Source organism: Gorilla gorilla, chromosome 1, assembly GCF_029281585.2.
Source record: "Gorilla gorilla gorilla isolate KB3781 chromosome 1, NHGRI_mGorGor1-v2.1_pri, whole genome shotgun sequence".
NCBI classification, from domain to species: Eukaryota; Metazoa; Chordata; class Mammalia; order Primates; family Hominidae; genus Gorilla; species Gorilla gorilla.
The window spans coordinates 223,363,105-223,380,840 of record NC_073224.2 but is presented as its reverse complement, the minus strand read 5'-3'; the positions used below and the strand labels follow the sequence as shown (position 1 = coordinate 223,380,840).

Genomic DNA, 17,736 nt, shown 5'->3' with positions numbered 1-17,736 from the left:
GCTGGTCTTGAGCTCCTGAACTCAAGTGATCTGCTCTGCCTGTCTCAGCCACCCAAAGTGTTGCGATTATAGATATGAGCCACCCCTCCTGGTTGTTGGCAGCTTTTGATTTCCTGTCCTTCCTGTTTCCAAAGTTTCTGATGAGAAATCTGTTGATAATCTTATTAAAGATTTCTTGCATGTGACCAGTTGCTTTTCTCTTACCAATTTAAAGATTGTCTGTCTTTGACTTTTGAAAGTTTGATTATAATGTGTTTTGGTGTAGGTCTCTTTAAGTTTATCTTACTTGGAGTTTGTTATGCTACTGTGTTTGTATTCATGCCTTTCATCAAATTTGGGAAGCTTTCAGCCATGATTTCTTCAAATATTCTCTCTTGCCCTTCTCTCCCTCTTGTTTAGAAATTCCACAATGCAAGGCTGGGAGCGGTAGCTCATGCCTGTAATCCCAGCATTTTGGGAGGCCAAGGCGGGAGGATCACCTTAGGTCAGGAGTTTGAGACCAGCCTGACCAACATGGAGAAATGCCATCTCTACTAAAAATACAAAATTAGCCAGGCATGGTGGTGCATGCCTGCAAACCCAGCTACTCGGGAGGCTGAGGTGGGAGAATTGCATGAAACCAGGAGGCAGAGGTTGTGGTGAGCTGAGACAGCGCCATTGCATTCCAGTCTGGGCAGCAAAAATGAAACTCCATCCCCCCTCCCACCCCCCCCAAAACAACAACAACAAAAAAGAAATTCCACAATGCATATGTTGGTCCACTTGATAGTCACTTAGGCTCTGTTCACTTTTCTTCAATCTTTTTTTATTTCTGTTCCTCAAACTGGATGATTTCCATTGCCTTATCTTCAGGTTCACTGATTGTTTCTTCTGCCTGCTCAGCTTTCTTCAAATTTGATTTTGAATCCATCTAGTTAATTTTTTACCAAAGCAGCAACTATTTCAGAGAAGTCTCCTTCATATTGCAGCCATTGGACATGATAATATATGGGATGTGCTGCCATTTGTTGAGAATCATGCGAAAATTAAGCTTCTGCCCCATCACACTAAAGTTCCAGCCTTGAGTCCCCACGGTTTTCTCCCTAGGCTAAGATAGAAAGGAAGAACATGAAATGTGCAGAAAACATTCTCTTAAGCACACATGTATAACTTGCCTAAATTGTAATTATTTCCTGGAAGAGGATGCACCTCTAACCTCTACAGGCAGATCATAGATTCCATTGTCCAGCTGTATAATGAATTCTTCTTCTCAGAGAAGAATACCAGAGACTCCCTGGCTTGCCTGAATCAAATTTCTAGAGGTAAATGGTGAAAGGCCACAATATGAAGTCACTCTCAGATGAGTCCCTTCTCTTGTCACACCCCACAGTGGAAACAAAAGAGGACAGGGAGGCCAGAGCTGCTCAAAGCCTTATAACCCACAATTCTCATAGTTATTCCCAACTTAGAGAGGGCTGCTTTCTAGATGCTCCCCCTCCAGGCCTGCAGACTGCCAGGCTCCAGGAATAAGTAGCTCTGAGAAGTATACTATTTAGCTGCAAGCCACTCTCCACTATTGCAAATTGGAGAAAAGAAGGACAAACTTAAAAGGTGAAAAGATTTAAGAGAACAACATGGTGAAACCCCATCTCAACTAAAAATACAAAAATTAGCCGGGTGTGATGGCATGCACCTATAGGCCCAGCTACTCAGGAGGCTGAGGCAGGAGAGTCATTTGAACCCGGGAGGTGGAGGTTGCAGTGAGCCAAGATTGTGCCACTGCACACTAGCCTGGGTGACAGAGCAAGACTCCATCTCCAAAAAAAGAAAAAAGAAAGAAGGAAAGAAAGAAAGATTTAAGAGAACAATTATTTTAATTGAATACATTTTGTCAAGATTAAATCATCTTTCCCCTAGAGTACTGAAAGAATAAGCGATCATAATTTAGATTCTAAGTTACTGGTCTTTGAGAAAGTGTGAAAACCGGAAAGGTGCCACAAGCCAAAAAAGGAGCAAAAGTCCTAATTTTCAAACTGATGAAAATAAAGTACCAAAAAATGGAAATCATCATAGTTCATCTCGGTCCTTGGCAAAATACAAATGTATCGATTCAAATTATAATATCTTAGCTACCCTATTGTGCGTAGGTCTTACCACTGAGGAGAAAAACCAAACCCGAAGAAAAGTGTGTTCAAGTTGGCAAAAATGTTTACAAACCTGCAAAATCTCTTCAGCCTATCCCTTAAACTCCAGACTTGGTATTTATTAAGTTCTGCTGTGTACAATACCCACCTTAATATTCATTCTTGCACAAGTTCTGTTAGGTATAAGCCAAGATGACATGAGATTTTTTTTTTTTTAAACTCTCATGCCTATGTTTGCTTTTCCTTCCAAAGACCCTTCTGAGTAAGGACTATCCTCAGACTACTGGAGTCATTTAGTCACAAGCTTGCCTGAGGCTCAGAGCTAGCAATACCTGGGAGTTTATGTCAATCCCACAGCACCCAGCAACCCTGCCTGCAAAATATTGACCCACGATTGACAGGTGCAGGTGTATGAAAGCCCAGCTCCTTGACTTGAGGGGCGCCTTTGTGGTGAATTAAGTTCGGGAAAAGGGAATCCAGAAGCCAACTTTGTAAAAATGCAGATAGATAAATAGAAAGAAATCTTTGCCTTGGAAGTCCAGTTGAGAAAGAGAGTGATTTACTTGAGACTCTGAAAACAGAGACTAAAATCTTTACTTTCTCATGGGAAAGAAGCCTATGGTGAAAGAGGAACAAAGAGAAAGGTAGGAAATAGGGTGGGTCTACTCAGTAGCTTTAAACCACTCTGTCATATTATAAAGCCTGGTGAGGTTTTAACTAACACAAGTGCCTGGACTCTACACATAGAGATTCTGATTTAAATGCTTCCAGGTGGGTGGAAGCCACTAGTAGTCTTAAAAAGCTCCCAAGTAATTTTACCATGTGGCTAGAGATGAAAAGGACAATCTATCTACTAGAATCTCAAGTAACCAGTATTGAAGTGCCCCAAATGTGCAGCTACCTCATAGAAAAGACTTAACACCACCCCTTGATGGAATTTGCCTTCCTCTCTCCATGGTCTTGTCTGCATAGCGTGGAAATAGAGAAGAGTTAAAGAGGTAGATGGAGAGATTGGACCTGTAATTTGCCTATGTGGAGCAGTTTCTCAAACTTTTCTGACCACAAGATGCAGTGAGAAATATACAATTCTTTGTGATCAGTTTTTTTTTTTTTTGAGACGGAGTCTTGCCCTGTTGCCCAGGTTGGAGTGCATTGGCGTGATCTTGGCTCACTGCAAGCTCTTCCCTCCTGGGTTCACACCATTCTCCTGCCTTAGTGCCCTGAGATGCTGGGACTACAGGCACCCACCACCATGCCCAGCTAATTTTTGTTTTTTTTGTATTTTTAGTAGAGACGGGGTTTCACCGTGTTAGCCAGGATGGTCTCAATCTCCTGACCGCATGATCCGCCTGCCTCGGCCTCCCAAAGTGCTGGGATTACAGGCATGAGCCACCGCGCCTGTCCTGTGATCAGTTTTTAAAAAATCTTTTACTGTGTGTAATCCACCCTACCTAGAATTTAAATAAAGCCTGTAGTAATAAGCAGTCCACTATATTGATTTCACAACCCCTAAGTGGTTCAGAATTGCAATTAGAAAATTTTTACTTTTGGCCGGGTGTGGTGGCTGGAGCCTGTAATCCCAGCACTTTGGGAGGATCACTTGAGGTTGAGAGATTGAGACCAGCCTGACCAACATGGAGGAACCCTGTCTCTACTAAAAAAAAAAAAAAAATTAGCTGGTCGTGGTGGTGCATGTCTGTAATCACACCTACTTGGGAGGCTGAGGCAGGAGAATTGCTTGAACCCCAGGGGGTGGAGGTTGTGGTGAGCTGAGGTTGCACCATTGCACTCCAGCCTAGGAAACAAGAGTGAAACTGTCTAAAAAAAAAAAAAAAAAGAAAAGAAATAAATTTTTACTTTTGCTCAGCCTTTTTATCAAGCAAAATCCCAAAAGAACATTTACTATAAACATCTTTCTGTGAATCCTTATTTCTGTCCCAGCCACCATGACCCAATAATCTCTAGAGCCTGTTAGTGTTCTCCAGATTGAAGCCTTCCCTCTAACTGCTCCTAAACTCTGTGATGTAGTGGAAAAGGTTTGAGGCCTTGATTCTCATCCCAGGTTTTTCACCTACAGATCATGAGGCCTTAGCCTCTTGACACTATTGTTTCCTTATGGCCAAAGATGGAACTGTACTTGGGTGGTATGTGAGCACCCTGTTGGCTTTGACATTCCAGGGCTCTTCCCTTCGCACCACTTTCTTATTTAAAAGGAATAGCATGTGGACTTAGGCGGGTTATTTCTCTGCAAACTATCCTCTCTTTCTTATGACAAGCTATTTCTGAATGTGCGTATTTGAGGCTAAGCAAATCCCTTCCTGGGAGGTTGAAAGACCCTTATTTCTCTCCAGAGGAGTATTATGGAGAGTCAGTTGATGCTGAGAAGGTGGTAGAGACCTAGCAAACTCATCTGCAGTGGCTTTGAGCAAGGCTCTTAGAATCATAAGCTGGGTGGGGTCCTGTGTCCTACACCACAGGCCAGCTAGTTCATTTCAGGAGACTTTTTTTTCAATCTATTATTACTATCTTCTTCTAGACTGTAGTTCACTACTGGAGATTATCCACTTAGTTGCACTCAGTTTGCACCTGGCCTGTATCACCACTCAGCTCTCACTCCAGCCACAGGTACCAGGAAGACCTCACCAAAGATTACTGTTTAATTGTATGTGTGTGTGTCTTTGTTTGTTTCAGGTAACAACTAATGTTGGAACTATGAAAAGCTCTTCTCTCCTTTTAACAAAGCTTAGTCACAAACAGTTCCCCAGTTGATGAGAAAAACTAAAACAACAGAACAATTGAAAGTCCAAATCTGCAAGCTCATCTCTGAGAACCGAATTCTACAGCCACTCCAGATTTGTACTCCAAATGGATAGTTTGATTGTAGAAATCACATCCCTTCAGCCTGCAAATGCGATAACGGCCCAAGAGACAGTGATGCCTAGATTCATAGATAATCCCCTCTCCCCCATCCTATATGTAACTGGAGTCAACAGCAGCTGGAGGAAAATGGCAAGAACTTGGAATCAAGATTAGGTTAGAATAACACTGCTGTAGACAGTTTATCAGCTCTTCAGCATACGTCTGTTTTCCTTGAAGGATGAGCCTTTAGAAACCTCTGACAATAAAGTTTATTTTACACCCATTCCCTTGCCTATGATTTTTTCATACAAATCACAATTATAAAACTTTCTTGCTCCAGCTAAAAGCAGGAAACTCAATCATGAATATGTTCACTAAATATATACCACAGAATGATAACAACCAGTCTGAATGCATCACTTGATTCCAAAATTAAATGTTAGCCCTCAGGGGTGCAACTACATGTATCTCCAACTCTGGAAGCCACAGGCAACATATTCCTGTTTCCTTGCAGGGAAACAGATCTATAAGCAGGGCGGCAGTCTCACACATGTACATTCCTGGGAAACCCAAGGAAACAATGATAGTGACGCAGGGCAGGCAAGCCCCGAAACTGAAAGAGTTTTGCTAATGTCGCGATTGGCTTTCTATGTTATTTGAAGACTGAGATCTCCATGAGGAGTGAAGATAGGTAATGCCTAAGGCTGAGGCATGACCTCACTGGGTCACCTTAGCTGTGAAGTGAGGTCAGTTGACACCTTGCAAACCTTTTGGTAATCCAAATCTTGGAATGATTTCTTAAAGAATTTAGACACTTCCAGTACTTTTCCTGTCCTTGTGGGGAAAGCATCTATCCACCTGGTGAAAGTGTCTATAAACACTAGCAAATCTTGTAGTCCCCTGTAAGGTGGCATCTGGGTTAAGTCTGTCTGCCAGTCTTTACCATGGTATGTTCCTTGGTGTTCTATAGGTTTAAGCAGGGATCAGGGTATGGGGTGGGTTCCTGAGTGGTAACCCTTTTTATAGTTTGGAACAGTCCCTTCTGCAAGAATATTTAGGAAACTAATTTAAATGGAAAATCCTGTCCCAAATGTGAGGAATCATGAAAATGTTTAATTATTTCCCATCTGTCAGCCTCAGGAATAGAGTTTGTTCTTTTCTAGCAACCATCCAGAGGGGTCTCCCTGGAAGCCTTTTACTCAGTCCCTTTAATTTCCTTAGGGGTATAGTATGGTGTCACTGACACGGATGCAGTACCTGGTAGTAGTGCAGCAGCTTGAAATACCAGGGTTTCCTTAGCTGTGGCCTCAGCTGCTCTTTCCACCAGGGAATTTCCTCTAATAATAAAAGTGTCTCCCTTCTGGTGTCCCCTGCAGTGAGTAATTGTTATTTCTTTGGGAGTTGGACAGCATCTAAAAGTTCCAAGATCTGAGTAAAGTTGTATGGGGGATCCCTTGGTTCTTGATAGTCCCCTTTCCTTCCCTATGGCTGCATGAGCATGGAGCACCAGGAACCCACATTTAGAGTCAGTCAACACATTGACTCTTGAGGTTTTGGTTTTTCTCTTCTTTTTTTGAAACGGAGTCTTGCTGTGTCACCCAGGCTGGAGTGTAATGGCATGATCTCAGCTCACTGCAATCTCAGCTCACTGCAAACTCAGGGATTCTCATGCCCCAGCCTCCCAAGTAGCTGGGATTACAGGCGCCCCCCACCACACCCGGCTAATTTTTGTATTTTTAGTAGAGACGGGGTTTCGCCATGTTGGCTAGGCCGGTCTCGAACTCCCAACCTCAGGTGACCCAACTGCCTTGGCCTCCCAAAGTGCTGGGATTACAGGCGTGAGCCACCGTGTCCAGCTTAAGTCTTTTCATGGTTGGAAGGCCCTAATTAGAGCAGCTAATTCTGCTTTTTGAGCAGAAGTCTGAGAAGGTAATCCCTTGGCCTCAATGACTTCTTGTTGGCTAATTTTCCTTTCTTACTCCGTCATGAATATAGCTATTTCCATCTCTAAACCACTCAACATTTGGGTTAGACAAGAGCTTGTCTTCAAGGTTGGGCCTTCTAGAGTAGAGCTCTTCCGTGGTTTCCACACAGGAGTCAATGAGTTGGGGATCTGCTTCTTGAGACGTGAGGTGCAGCAACAGAGTAGCAGGGTTTAAAAATCAGGATACTTTCAGGGTAACATCTGGGGTGTCAAGCAGAAGGGTCTGATATTTAAGTAACTGGCCCCCTGTTAGCCATTGGTGTACTTTTGCCTCTAGGACCCTCTGTACTGTACTTCATGGGGTGGCAGGGGGTGGGGGTGGGGTGGTATGGCATCTAATTGTTGTCCCACGGTAAACTTAGCGGTTTCTTCTAACCATAGAGTGATGGTAGCCACAGATCTCAAGCTTCCTAGTCACCTAGCTGCCACCTGGTCTAGCTGTTTAGAGAAATAAGCCACTGGTCCAAAGCAATTCCTCAGCCTTTGAGTTAGAACATTCGAAGCTGTCCCTTGTTATTCATCCACATAGAGGGTGAAAGGTTTTTCTAAGTTCGAGAGTCCTGAGGCAAGGGATGTCCCTGGCTTTTCTTTTAAGGCTAAGAATGCCTTTTGACAGGTTCTAAGCTCTGCCTCCTGGGTTCACACCATTCTCCCGCCTCAGCCTCCTGAGTAGCTGGGACTACAGGCGCCTGCCACCACATCCAGCTAGTTTTTTTGTATTTTTAGTAGAGACAGGGTTTCACCGTGTTAGCCAGGATGGTCTCGATCTCCTGACCTCCTGATCTACCCACCTCGGCCTCCCAAAGTGCTGGGATTACAGGCGTGAGCCACCACACCCGGCCAACAGGTTTTTTTTTTAAATGAACAGAGCATCAGTGAATGATAGTGCAAGTTTAAGACACCTAATAGACAAGTTAAAGGAGTCCTCCAGGCAGAAGGAAACTGACACGGGATGAAAATCTGGATGAAAAAAAAAAGACACTAGAAATGACATCTACAAAGGCAAATATATAATTTTAACATCTGACTGTTTAGCCAGGCACGATGGCTCTCGCCTGGAATCCCGGCACTTTGGGAGGCCAAGGAAGTCGGATAACTTGAGGCCAGGAGTTCGAGACCAGCCTGGCCAATATGGTGAACCTTCCTCTCTACTAAAAATTCAAAAATTAGTCAGATATGGTGGCCCAAGCCTGTAATCTCTGCTACTCAGGAGTCTGAGTCAGGAGAATCGCTCGAACCCGGAAAGCAGAGGTTGCAGTGAGCCAAAACTGAGCCACTGCACTCCAGCCTGTCCGATAGAGTGAGACTTGTCTTAAAAACACCACCACCAACAACAAAAAAACAAAAACAAAAAAACACATCTGACTCTTGAAACAAAAGTAATAGAGATGGATTGTAAGGTTTATAACAGGTGTAAAGTAAAATGCATGACAATAGCATAAAGGCAGGGGGAGGAGTCATGTGAAGAGGTATGATGCCACTTGAAGGCAGACTGTGATGGGTTAATTTTTGTGGAAAGCAAGGCAGAATTTTTGAAGTTTGTTTCTTCAAATACTTTCCGATTCCCGTACATACAAGCTAGTTTGTTCTGCAGAGATCTTATTTTCTAGGAGACTCGGAGGGGGTCCTTCTGCTGTCTGTCCTCATGGGATGCACAAGACACAAGGAAACAGTCTTTCACTTTTAAATACAGTGATAGGTCTGAGGAGATAGATAAAATTGCAATTATTTTTTTTAATGAGATGGGATTCTCACTGGTCTTGAACCTCTGAGCTCAGTGGAGGCTTCCCCTATGTCAGCCTATCAAAGCGCTGGGATTAATAGGCGTGAGGCACTGCGCCTGGTCACAACCACCAACATTTAAAATCACGTCCTGGGTGGTCTCGAACCACCAACGCTTCCGGTTAACAGCCCAACACGCTAACCGATTGCGCCACAGAGACAACCTCAATTGCTTGCTTTCATCTCTATATAGATTAAGCAATCACTGAGCCCTAGGAGTTGCCATTCGCCGTCTGCGGGACAACTGTGGAGACTACAAAGCTTCACAAAACCGGAGAGGCTGAGTCGACTAATCGTGTTGTTGCACGTTAGAAACGTGTGCATTGCGTGACTCTGAAGCCAGAAGGGCGGACGAATGGCCTTCACCCTGCGTTCACCCTCGCCTGCTTCAGAAGCCAGTGCCTCTGGAAATGCCTGGATCTGCGACCCCAGCCTGAGCCAAGTAGGGCCCAAGGGAAGCTGAACTCCCCGACGGCTCTCACGGTAGCTCTTTCTGTTCTTTTGCGCCGCCTTCAGGCAATCATCTGTTCCGCTTGCTCTCCCTTCACTCAACTCGGCTTCAGTAGATGGGTTCGGTGGGGCGGGAGTGGGAAAGAGGCAGGGGAGTCAAAAGGGAAAACGTGAAAAGGAGGAGGGAGAAGCAGGGGAGACCAGGACTAGACAATGGGACAGCCCAGGATGCCCGTGCAGAGGGCACCGGCTGGATGCAGAGAAGATGGGACATGTATCAGAATGGAGAGGGGGAAATGGGGAGAAGATGTGAGAGAAAATCACAAGAACCTGTAGCTGCCCAAGAATCAAGAAGTAAAAATCGCATAATGTTTTTACGTTAATAAAAAAAATCGGGGGGACAAGGGGCGGTGGCTCACGCCTGTAATCCCAGCACTTTGGGAGGCGGAGGTGGGTGGATCACTCACTTGAAGTCAGGAGTTCGAGACCAGCCGGGCCAACATGGTGAAAGCCCGTCTCTACCACAAATACAAAAATTAGCTGGGCGTGGTGGTGCACGTTTGTAGTCTCAGCTACTGAGGAGGCTGACGCAGGAGAATCGCTTGAACCTAAGAGGCAGAGGTAGCAGTGAGCCGAGATCGTGCCGCTGCCCTCCAGCCTGGGCGACAAAGCGAAATTCTGTCTCTCAAAAAAATATATAAATAAATAATAGAGGGGTGGGGAAGCAAAACGACGGGCAGTAGGTGTGGGGCGCCTTGGGATTCTCTAGTGGTTAGTAGTCTGCGTTGTGCCTGCAGCAACCTCTGTTCTAATCCGAATCCTGGTACAGTCAGACTCTATCTTGGACCCACTGGGGCGAACCCACGTGTCTTTTGGTTTGCTTTTGATTCCTGCACCAGCTGCGGCCTTTATCTGCAGCCAGAAAGCCGGAAAGCAGGGTTTACCCCTGGCCCCACAGCGACATACTGTCTGGGGAAAAGAAGGAAACCCAAGAGTACACAAACAGTGGCCCAAAGAGAAACCTTCCAAGTGCTCTATGCCTCACCGTTTAGCAGAAAATATCAAGCAACTCTCAATCTACCTGGTCTGTACCTTCCACGAGTGAAATAATGTATTTATTGCAGTCTTTCTGGTTGAGATATTTCAAATATTTGGTGGCACTTTTAATGAGAGAGAGAGACACTCTCCAGTGTGGAAGAAATAAAAGAGGGGATGTGAAGATGAGGCGACTTTAGGACAGAAAAAAAAAGAGACAAGGAAGCCATGTAAACGTTTTCGGGTGGGCGTGAGGCGTTGTCAGTCTTGAACCCCGTTGTGTCAGGTAAAGAGCGCAGCCTCTTCTAGCACAAACACCGTTTCCCACATGGAGGAAATCACAGGGATCAGCAACTCTAGAGTGCGATGAAGAAGCTTCACTCTGGGAGAACTGCCTTCGTGACCACGGTGTCTCCCCTGCCAGGTAAGTGGAAATGAGCACATGGCCTGCAGGGACAGCACAGCCTCCTGGCCCTGGCCGGTCGCTCAGGGTCACCACCCTCCCCACTGCGGCCCCTCGCCAGTCTTCCAAACCACTCTCCACCAAAGATTCCACCGACAGTCACCCCGCAAGACAACTCAGGCCGCCTCTCAGCAGCGGCTCCCGCCCCGCAGCCACCGCGGCCTCTCACACCCCCGCGGTTCTGCCCGCCGCCTCTGCGGAGTCTGCGCCCTTCACCTCCCTGGCTCCCGCTCACCCCTGAGCTTACAGTGGACTCGGGGTTCTTCCGAACCCCTCTTGGGAGTACTGAATGGAAAAAGGGGAGCGTGCGCAAGTGCTTGGCAGAGTGTAGACATCGTGGGATTTGACTGTGGTGCCATCGCTTCGACGTCCTAGTGCTGATTTTTCCACCTGCCTTCTGCTTAGGGCACCGGCAGCAGTTTTCCATCTGTGCCTACTCCACCTGCTGTCCTTGTTGGGTCAGCGAACATCGCCTCCCTCTACCGCTCAATCAGCAAACGGGACCGCCCTCGAGGACGTCACCCGCCGCTCACCCCCCTAACAAATTCACGGGCATCGCCTCCAGTCGCCTCTTCCCAAGGCCTAACGAGCGCCTTCGCTGGCAACGGAGGTGAGGAGGCTCCGCTGACTGGCTGGTGCCCGTGTCCGGGGCTGCCACAAACGCCACGACTTGGCTTGGCCTCTCTCTTAGTTATTCGCAGCTCAGCCCGATGGGAGTCTCCGGGGTGGCGACGGGAAAGAAGGTGGGCTTACTGGGTGCAGCTCCACAGGGGCTGGCATCTCTACCCGGCTGTGTACACCGGAGCGAGACGCTCAGTCGCTCTCTAAAGCTGCTTCCGCGGATGACGGACACGGAGATAAATAGGAGCGGTGGGTCGTGAGAGGTGGTCCACCAGCACTTGCCCTCCTTCGCCCGGCTTTATCCCCGCTGCGTAGACTCTACTGCCTCTGGCCCTTGGAGCAGGCCGGCTGACAGCGTAGTGAAGGAAGATTCCTGCGGGAGGGCGCCCAGTGTAAAACGATTCCCTGACCGGGAATCGAACCCGGGCCGCGGCGGTGAAAGCGCCGAATCCTAGCCACTAGACCACCAGAGACACACAAGAGGGAGCTTTCTCTCCCATCTTCCGTCAGAAGCGACAGATTCCCTGAGCTCTGGGAGGACTTGGGCCTTGTGAGGGTCTTTCTTTGCTCCTGGAGTCTCTCACAAGGCCATTCCCTCCCTGCTTTCTTCAAAAAAAGAGCCTGCAAGCGACACACCGAGGGCTCCGAGAGGGACACCGAGGCCACGAGTCCCGAGTCCTGGAGCGAGTTGCAGCGACCCAGCCGCAGCTCACCACTGGACTAGAGATGCGCCTTTGCGAGGTGGCAGCAAGTGACCAGCCGGTCGTGGGTCGCCAGGTCCGGAGCCGCGCACCAGGTTGCCAGGAGGAGACGGGAGCGCGGAGGCGCCCGGGGTGAGATGGCGGCACCCTCTGTATCATAAAGGACCCAGACGCCAGCACCCTCAACATCATAAGGAATCCGACGGATGCGGAAACCGAGACCGGCTGGATGGGAAACTCCAGGAAGGCTCCGGGGCCCTCAACTGGTCTCCGACCTTCCCCTGCAACCTGTGACACCTGCCATTTTCCCATCTTAGGTGATGGCAACGCCACCCTTCCGTTTGCTCCGGGCAAAACTTCGAGAGTTCCCTCTGACTCTGGAGTTCTTTCCTCAGATCCAAGAGCCAAATGGTCAGCAATTCGTAATTTCCCATCGGCTAAGTGCGTGGGCATTGAGCTACACGCGAGTCTCTCCACTTCTGCGGAATGGCTACTTCGGGGTAGGGAAGGGGCCCTCCAGTGGATTGTAAGGTGTTTAGCAGCAGCCGTCGCCTCCGCTGACGAGATAGATGCCAGGGGGTTAGCATTCTCCCTCCCCGCTTACCCTAGTCGTGACCTAGTGTCCCAGCGTGGAGGTGAGAGGCGTGTAAGGGCGAAGTTGCCCCCTCTTGAGAACCACTGATGCGCGTTGTCCTGCTGTCTGAGCTTGTGCAGAGGACTCTCCAGATGAAGGCTCAGGGGTCGATCCAGCTTGAGACCCCCTCGCTCCCCCGCACAGTCAGACCTTAGGATTGGAGGCTTTTAACATCTCTACATGAGATTCGAAACCTTTAGGTCTTTTCTTCCGTTCTGTCCTCCAAATCAGCCTCTTCCGAGCCTGTTGACCAGGGCCAGCCAGGCAGAGGGCTGGGTTCGCTCAACGAGGCTCCTCTTGGCCCTCCTGGAGCTTCAGGCCTCTTTCGGTTGCAGAGAAGATTTATGGCTCACTTCCTTCGGCATCCCCGGGGGCTGGTTTGCGGTGCCCGGGGAAGAAGAGGGTTTGACTGCGGTTCTCGACCCCCGGCGACCAACCTCCACCCCGGTGGGCGCGCTCTTCCAGGCTCCTGCTTGTCCCACTCGCCGGGAGTTAGGTCTCGGGTCAGCCTGAGCTCCAGAGATGCCCAGGCCTGGAAGGACACGTAGGGGAAACCAGCTGCTCACTTTGGTCTTGTCCGCAACGGACCCCTTTCTGCCGGGAAAGAAAGGTGGCGCGTCCTGTCCTGTTGGGTAGGCGGAAGAGAGATCAAAGAGAAGACAAGAAAAATCCTGGGAGGTTTCCGGATCTAAAGTTACCATGAAGTCGACCTAACCTCCTCTGGAGGTCCTCCCAGTCCTCCCGTGGCTGGAGATGGTGAATCGAGTTTCCGTCTCCAGTTTGTGAAGGCGGACAAAGCCGACACAATGGGCCTGTCCACTATCTTCTTTCATATACACAAAATGTCAGCTCTTCCTGTTTCTGACTGGCAATATGCCGCCTGATGACCAGCTTAGCAAATTAGAGACCCTCCATGGGATTCCATCTGTGTCTTAGTTCAGGCTTCTCTAACACTGTACCATAAACTGGGTGGCTGATTCACAACAGAAATTGATTTCTCACAGTTCTGGAGGTTGGAAGTCCGAGATCAAGGTGCCGACATGGTAGGGTTATGGTGCGGGCCTTTTGTTCTGGTTGTAGACTGCCACCTCCTCATTGTATCCTCAGGGGGCAGAAAGAGGGCGAGAGAGCTCCCCGGGGTCCCTTTTATAAGGGCATTAGTCCCATTCAGACTAATGGGACTAAATCTAGACACAGTGCTGAGTGTTGTGGATTTTTTGCATGTCCATCCTCCCCGCAGACAACTAGAGATGTATTGTCCCCAGAGGGTACAATAGAGAATCTTCCGTCACAAGTCAGCAACCAGCATATGTGAGTGACAGCATGTGTCCCACTCAGAAATGAGAGTGTATTAGTCCGTTTTCACGCTGCTGACAAATACATAACATAGTCCGGGATGAAAAAGAGGTTTAATTGGACTTACATTTCCATATGACTGGGGAGGCCTCAGAATCATGGCGGGAGGGAAAAGGCACTTCTCACAAGGCAGCAGCAAGAGAAAATGAGCAAGAAGCCAAAGCAGAAACCCGTGATAAACCCAGCAGATAGTGAGACTTATTCACCATCAGGAGAATAGCACAGGAAAGACCCACCCCCATGATTCAATTACCTCCTCCTAGGTCCCTCCCACAACACATGGGAATTCTGGGAGATACAATTCAAGTTGAGATTTGGGTGAGGGCATGGCCAAACCATGTCAGAAAGGGATGAAGTGACAGCATATCTTGATGTGTGTGATGGTTTTATGAGTTATTACCTATTTCAAAAATTATTGCAATGTGTAGAAAAGAACAAGGACTTGTACTATCTGACTTTAAGGCTTACTATAAGCTATTACAGACAAGGCATCAGGAGTGACAAATAGATAAACAGACTGAGTTCAGAGACTTGAAACTGATCCACAGCTATACAGTCAATAAATGGGTTTTCAATAAAAGCAGTTCAGTAAAAGAAAATAAATCATTTCAATTAATGGACTTTTATATGGATGTGGGAAGACCAACAATGTTATTCTCCCCCCCCCCCCCCACTACACACAAAAGTAATTTCAGGTGCATTACACACCAAAACTTAAAAGTTAAAGATATAAAGCATTTCAAGGATACTTTGTGACTTGTTGGTAGGCAAAGATTAGCCTACCAATAAGCAGGACACAAAAAATACATATATAAGAAAGACATGATAAATGAGACTTCATCAACATTAGCCACACCTTCTCATCAAAAGATACCACTAAGAAAGTGAAAAGGCAAGCAAGCCACAGACAGAGAGAAAATAGCCACAAAACGTATCTGAACTCCACACCCTGCGGTTATAATTATAGTGGTCTGGTACACTGCACACAGTTTCTGCTGGATGGAGTATTTTCTGGGTGTCTCTAATGAGTAAGAGAGGGCCCCATGGGATATTCCTTCAGTTCCCAGGTGAACAGTGGGAAAGACTCCACGTTGACCAACCTCGGGGGCCTAAAAGTCCAGGTCCTCAAGGAGGGTAGAGTATACCTGGACCCTGACCCAGACCCCTGGATGGGCTGTGCCAAGAGACCCAGCAAGGGAAGGGATTTCCTCCTGCCTCAGGTTCTCTGTCCTTCTGTGGTTAGACGACCTGAACCCAACTCCCTCTCCAAGCACTGGAGATGGGGCTTTTCCAAGGGCTGGGGATCTTGCTGTCCTGAGAACAGCTGAGCAAGGGGGTCAAGGAGGAGCTTGGGTTGTGGAGGAGAGGACACCGGGTAAGATCCGTGAAGCCGTTGGCTATACCAGGCACAGAGAAGACCCACTGGGACCCCACAGCCTGCATGTGAAACCAGGCCTTGGGCCACCTCGTTCCTCAAAGGGGTGCTGACTTCCATGGGGTCTTCAAAGGGACTGTGGAAAGAGAGGCCTTCAGCCCACACCTCTGAATGCTTTTCCACCACAGCATGCCCTGTGGCCTTTATCCTGCTGGTGTGGAACAGTCAGACCCCTGCAGGGCTGCAGAGCTTCTGTACTGGGTGGCATCCCAGCCTGAGTGTCAGAGCTCAGAGGGCAGGAACCGGAGCAAGGAGAGAGGAGGGCACCTTTTGGACAGCATGTGTGGGACAGGAGCGATGGCTCATCCATTCAGGTCCTCACAAAATGAGAGTCAGGAAGATGAGGGCGCAGACCTGATTCCCTACGCAGGGCTGAAAGCAGACAACCGGAGGAAGAGCAGCACCTGGGCCAACGAGGTAGAAGACAGAAGACCACAGTGTACTCCTGCCCTCAGTCTCACCCCCTCCCACCCACATCCTCCACGCCCCCGATCACCTTCCTCAGAAGTGTAATAGGAATCCAGATTCCCCCTGGCCTGGTTGCTGCGGGAGGCACAGTGGCCTGATGGAGCCTGAGGCAGGTGTGGGAAGATGTGGATTGTCTAACTGGAGGTTGGGATTTCAGGGTGAGGAAGGAGAAGCTTGGAGTGCAGGATTTGGTGGTATGTATGTGGCTGTAGGCAAAAGAAAGAGACAACTAAGCCACTTGAAATACCATGAGAATTCCAATTTAGAAAATTCCCAGGGAAGTATGCATGCAGGCACTCATGACATCCAAAAAACAGCTGCTGCATAACAGCGTGTTGCAAGCAAGCCCTAAATTGCTGATTTTGAAACAGCCTGATGTGTTGACAAAGACAATTTCTGAATAGTCTTAAGAGCAGAGGTGCACTAAAGCCACTACGCCCCGCAGCTCAGGATCCCAGAAAGTTCTTTAAGGAGTAAGTCTTACTTCCATCTATGGAAGATTTTTGGAGTTGTCCTTGGTCACCCCCAAAAATGTTTTGGTTAGGAGTAGAATTTTAGATGTCATCAATTTAAAAATTAAAACTGAAACTCTGGAACTCATAGAGACATAAAATTAAGAGAATCCATTCACATCCTGAGTAGAAAGATTTTTATAGAACATGACGGGCTTTAAAAATAAAGAAAAAATATGGCAAAATTTCATCAAATTAAATGCTTTCAGAACTAAAATTAAAATCTGAAGCCACCCAACTAGCTGGACAGACGGCTTCTTGGCTAAGGAGACCCCAGAGAAGTCTTAAATACTGAGTTCCTGGCCAGTACTTGGAATCTCAGACACCTCTCCTTATACTCTCTCCCTTTGTGGTTTAGACACAACTGACCAGCATTATTGTTAAAATAGAGATCCTAAGACTGACAGAACAGACTCCTTACAGTAGTAAGATACCATATTATAAACAAGACCTAAGGCCATGCCAGGCAAGGTTAAGTCATGCACCCCTCAACCTAAAGAATAAACTATGTTCTAATTGCCACAGGTTTTTTTTCTTCTTCCTTATTTTCTCTAGCTAAACAAGCACTGGCCTTGAGATAAGCAATGCCGTGGCACTTGCAGCTCGCTAATAACCATAAACTGACTGAGCCCTCCCTACACAAGCCATAACTACAGCTTTGATTGGACAAGAGACTGCTTTCAGTAACTTTCCCTTGATAAGAGACCACTGGCTGTGGACTGGTTCTGGACAGTTTACAGAGGCTGTGCACTTGATTGCCTTTGTGTCCCTGCTTCCCCTTTTGAAGCATAGGGCCTAATTATAACGTATTTAAATGTTGCCTCCACCACAAAGTGAACATGGGTTGCATGTAACAGGCTTGTTTACTCAGCATGCATGCAGCAGGATCCCTTCATGAATATTCAGAGCTCCTCCTATTCCCTGTTGAATATGCATATGTGGCCCACCACATCAACATAAATCCCTGTTCCCCCCTCCCCTCCCTGGAAACCTACTTTTCGGTTTCAGCAGGAGGGTATGCCTCCCAGTCTGTGGGAATGGCCACCCTGCAGGCTGTAACCATTTATACAAAATAAAATCTCCCTTCTAAATTTATAAATTGTGTGATTTTTCAGTTGACAGCTTTCAGTCAGACTTTTCACTGACTGGGAAAAGTCATTTGCAATATATTTATTTTAAAAATGACTCCTCAGGATACAAAATTCTTGTGCAAAAATCACAAGTAGTCTTATACACCAATAATAGACAAACAGAGAGCCAAATCATGAGTGAACTCCCATTCACAATTGCTTCAAAGAGAATAAAATACCTAG

At 47.4% G+C, this 17,736-nt stretch overlaps 1 protein-coding gene, 1 non-coding gene and 2 pseudogenes across 7 annotated transcripts in view; 1 reads left to right on the top strand and 3 right to left on the bottom strand.

Annotated features, from left to right (window-relative positions):
• Positions 1 to 17,736, bottom strand: part of LOC115930164 (neuroblastoma breakpoint family member 9) — a 469,129-nt gene that overhangs the window by 245,031 nt on the left and 206,362 nt on the right. The window lies entirely within an intron of this gene.
• Positions 10,277 to 12,635, bottom strand: LOC115933327 (uncharacterized; annotated as a pseudogene). Its single transcript, XR_008679447.2, has 2 exons — positions 11,230 to 12,635; positions 10,277 to 10,650 (listed from the first exon to the last, which is right to left on the bottom strand). The product of XR_008679447.2 is annotated as an uncharacterized protein (transcript).
• TRNAE-UUC (transfer RNA glutamic acid (anticodon UUC)) lies at positions 11,719 to 11,790 on the bottom strand. The gene has a single exon. It is a non-coding gene; the product is annotated as a tRNA-Glu (tRNA).
• Positions 15,502 to 16,009, top strand: LOC129533323 (putative protein FAM231BP; annotated as a pseudogene).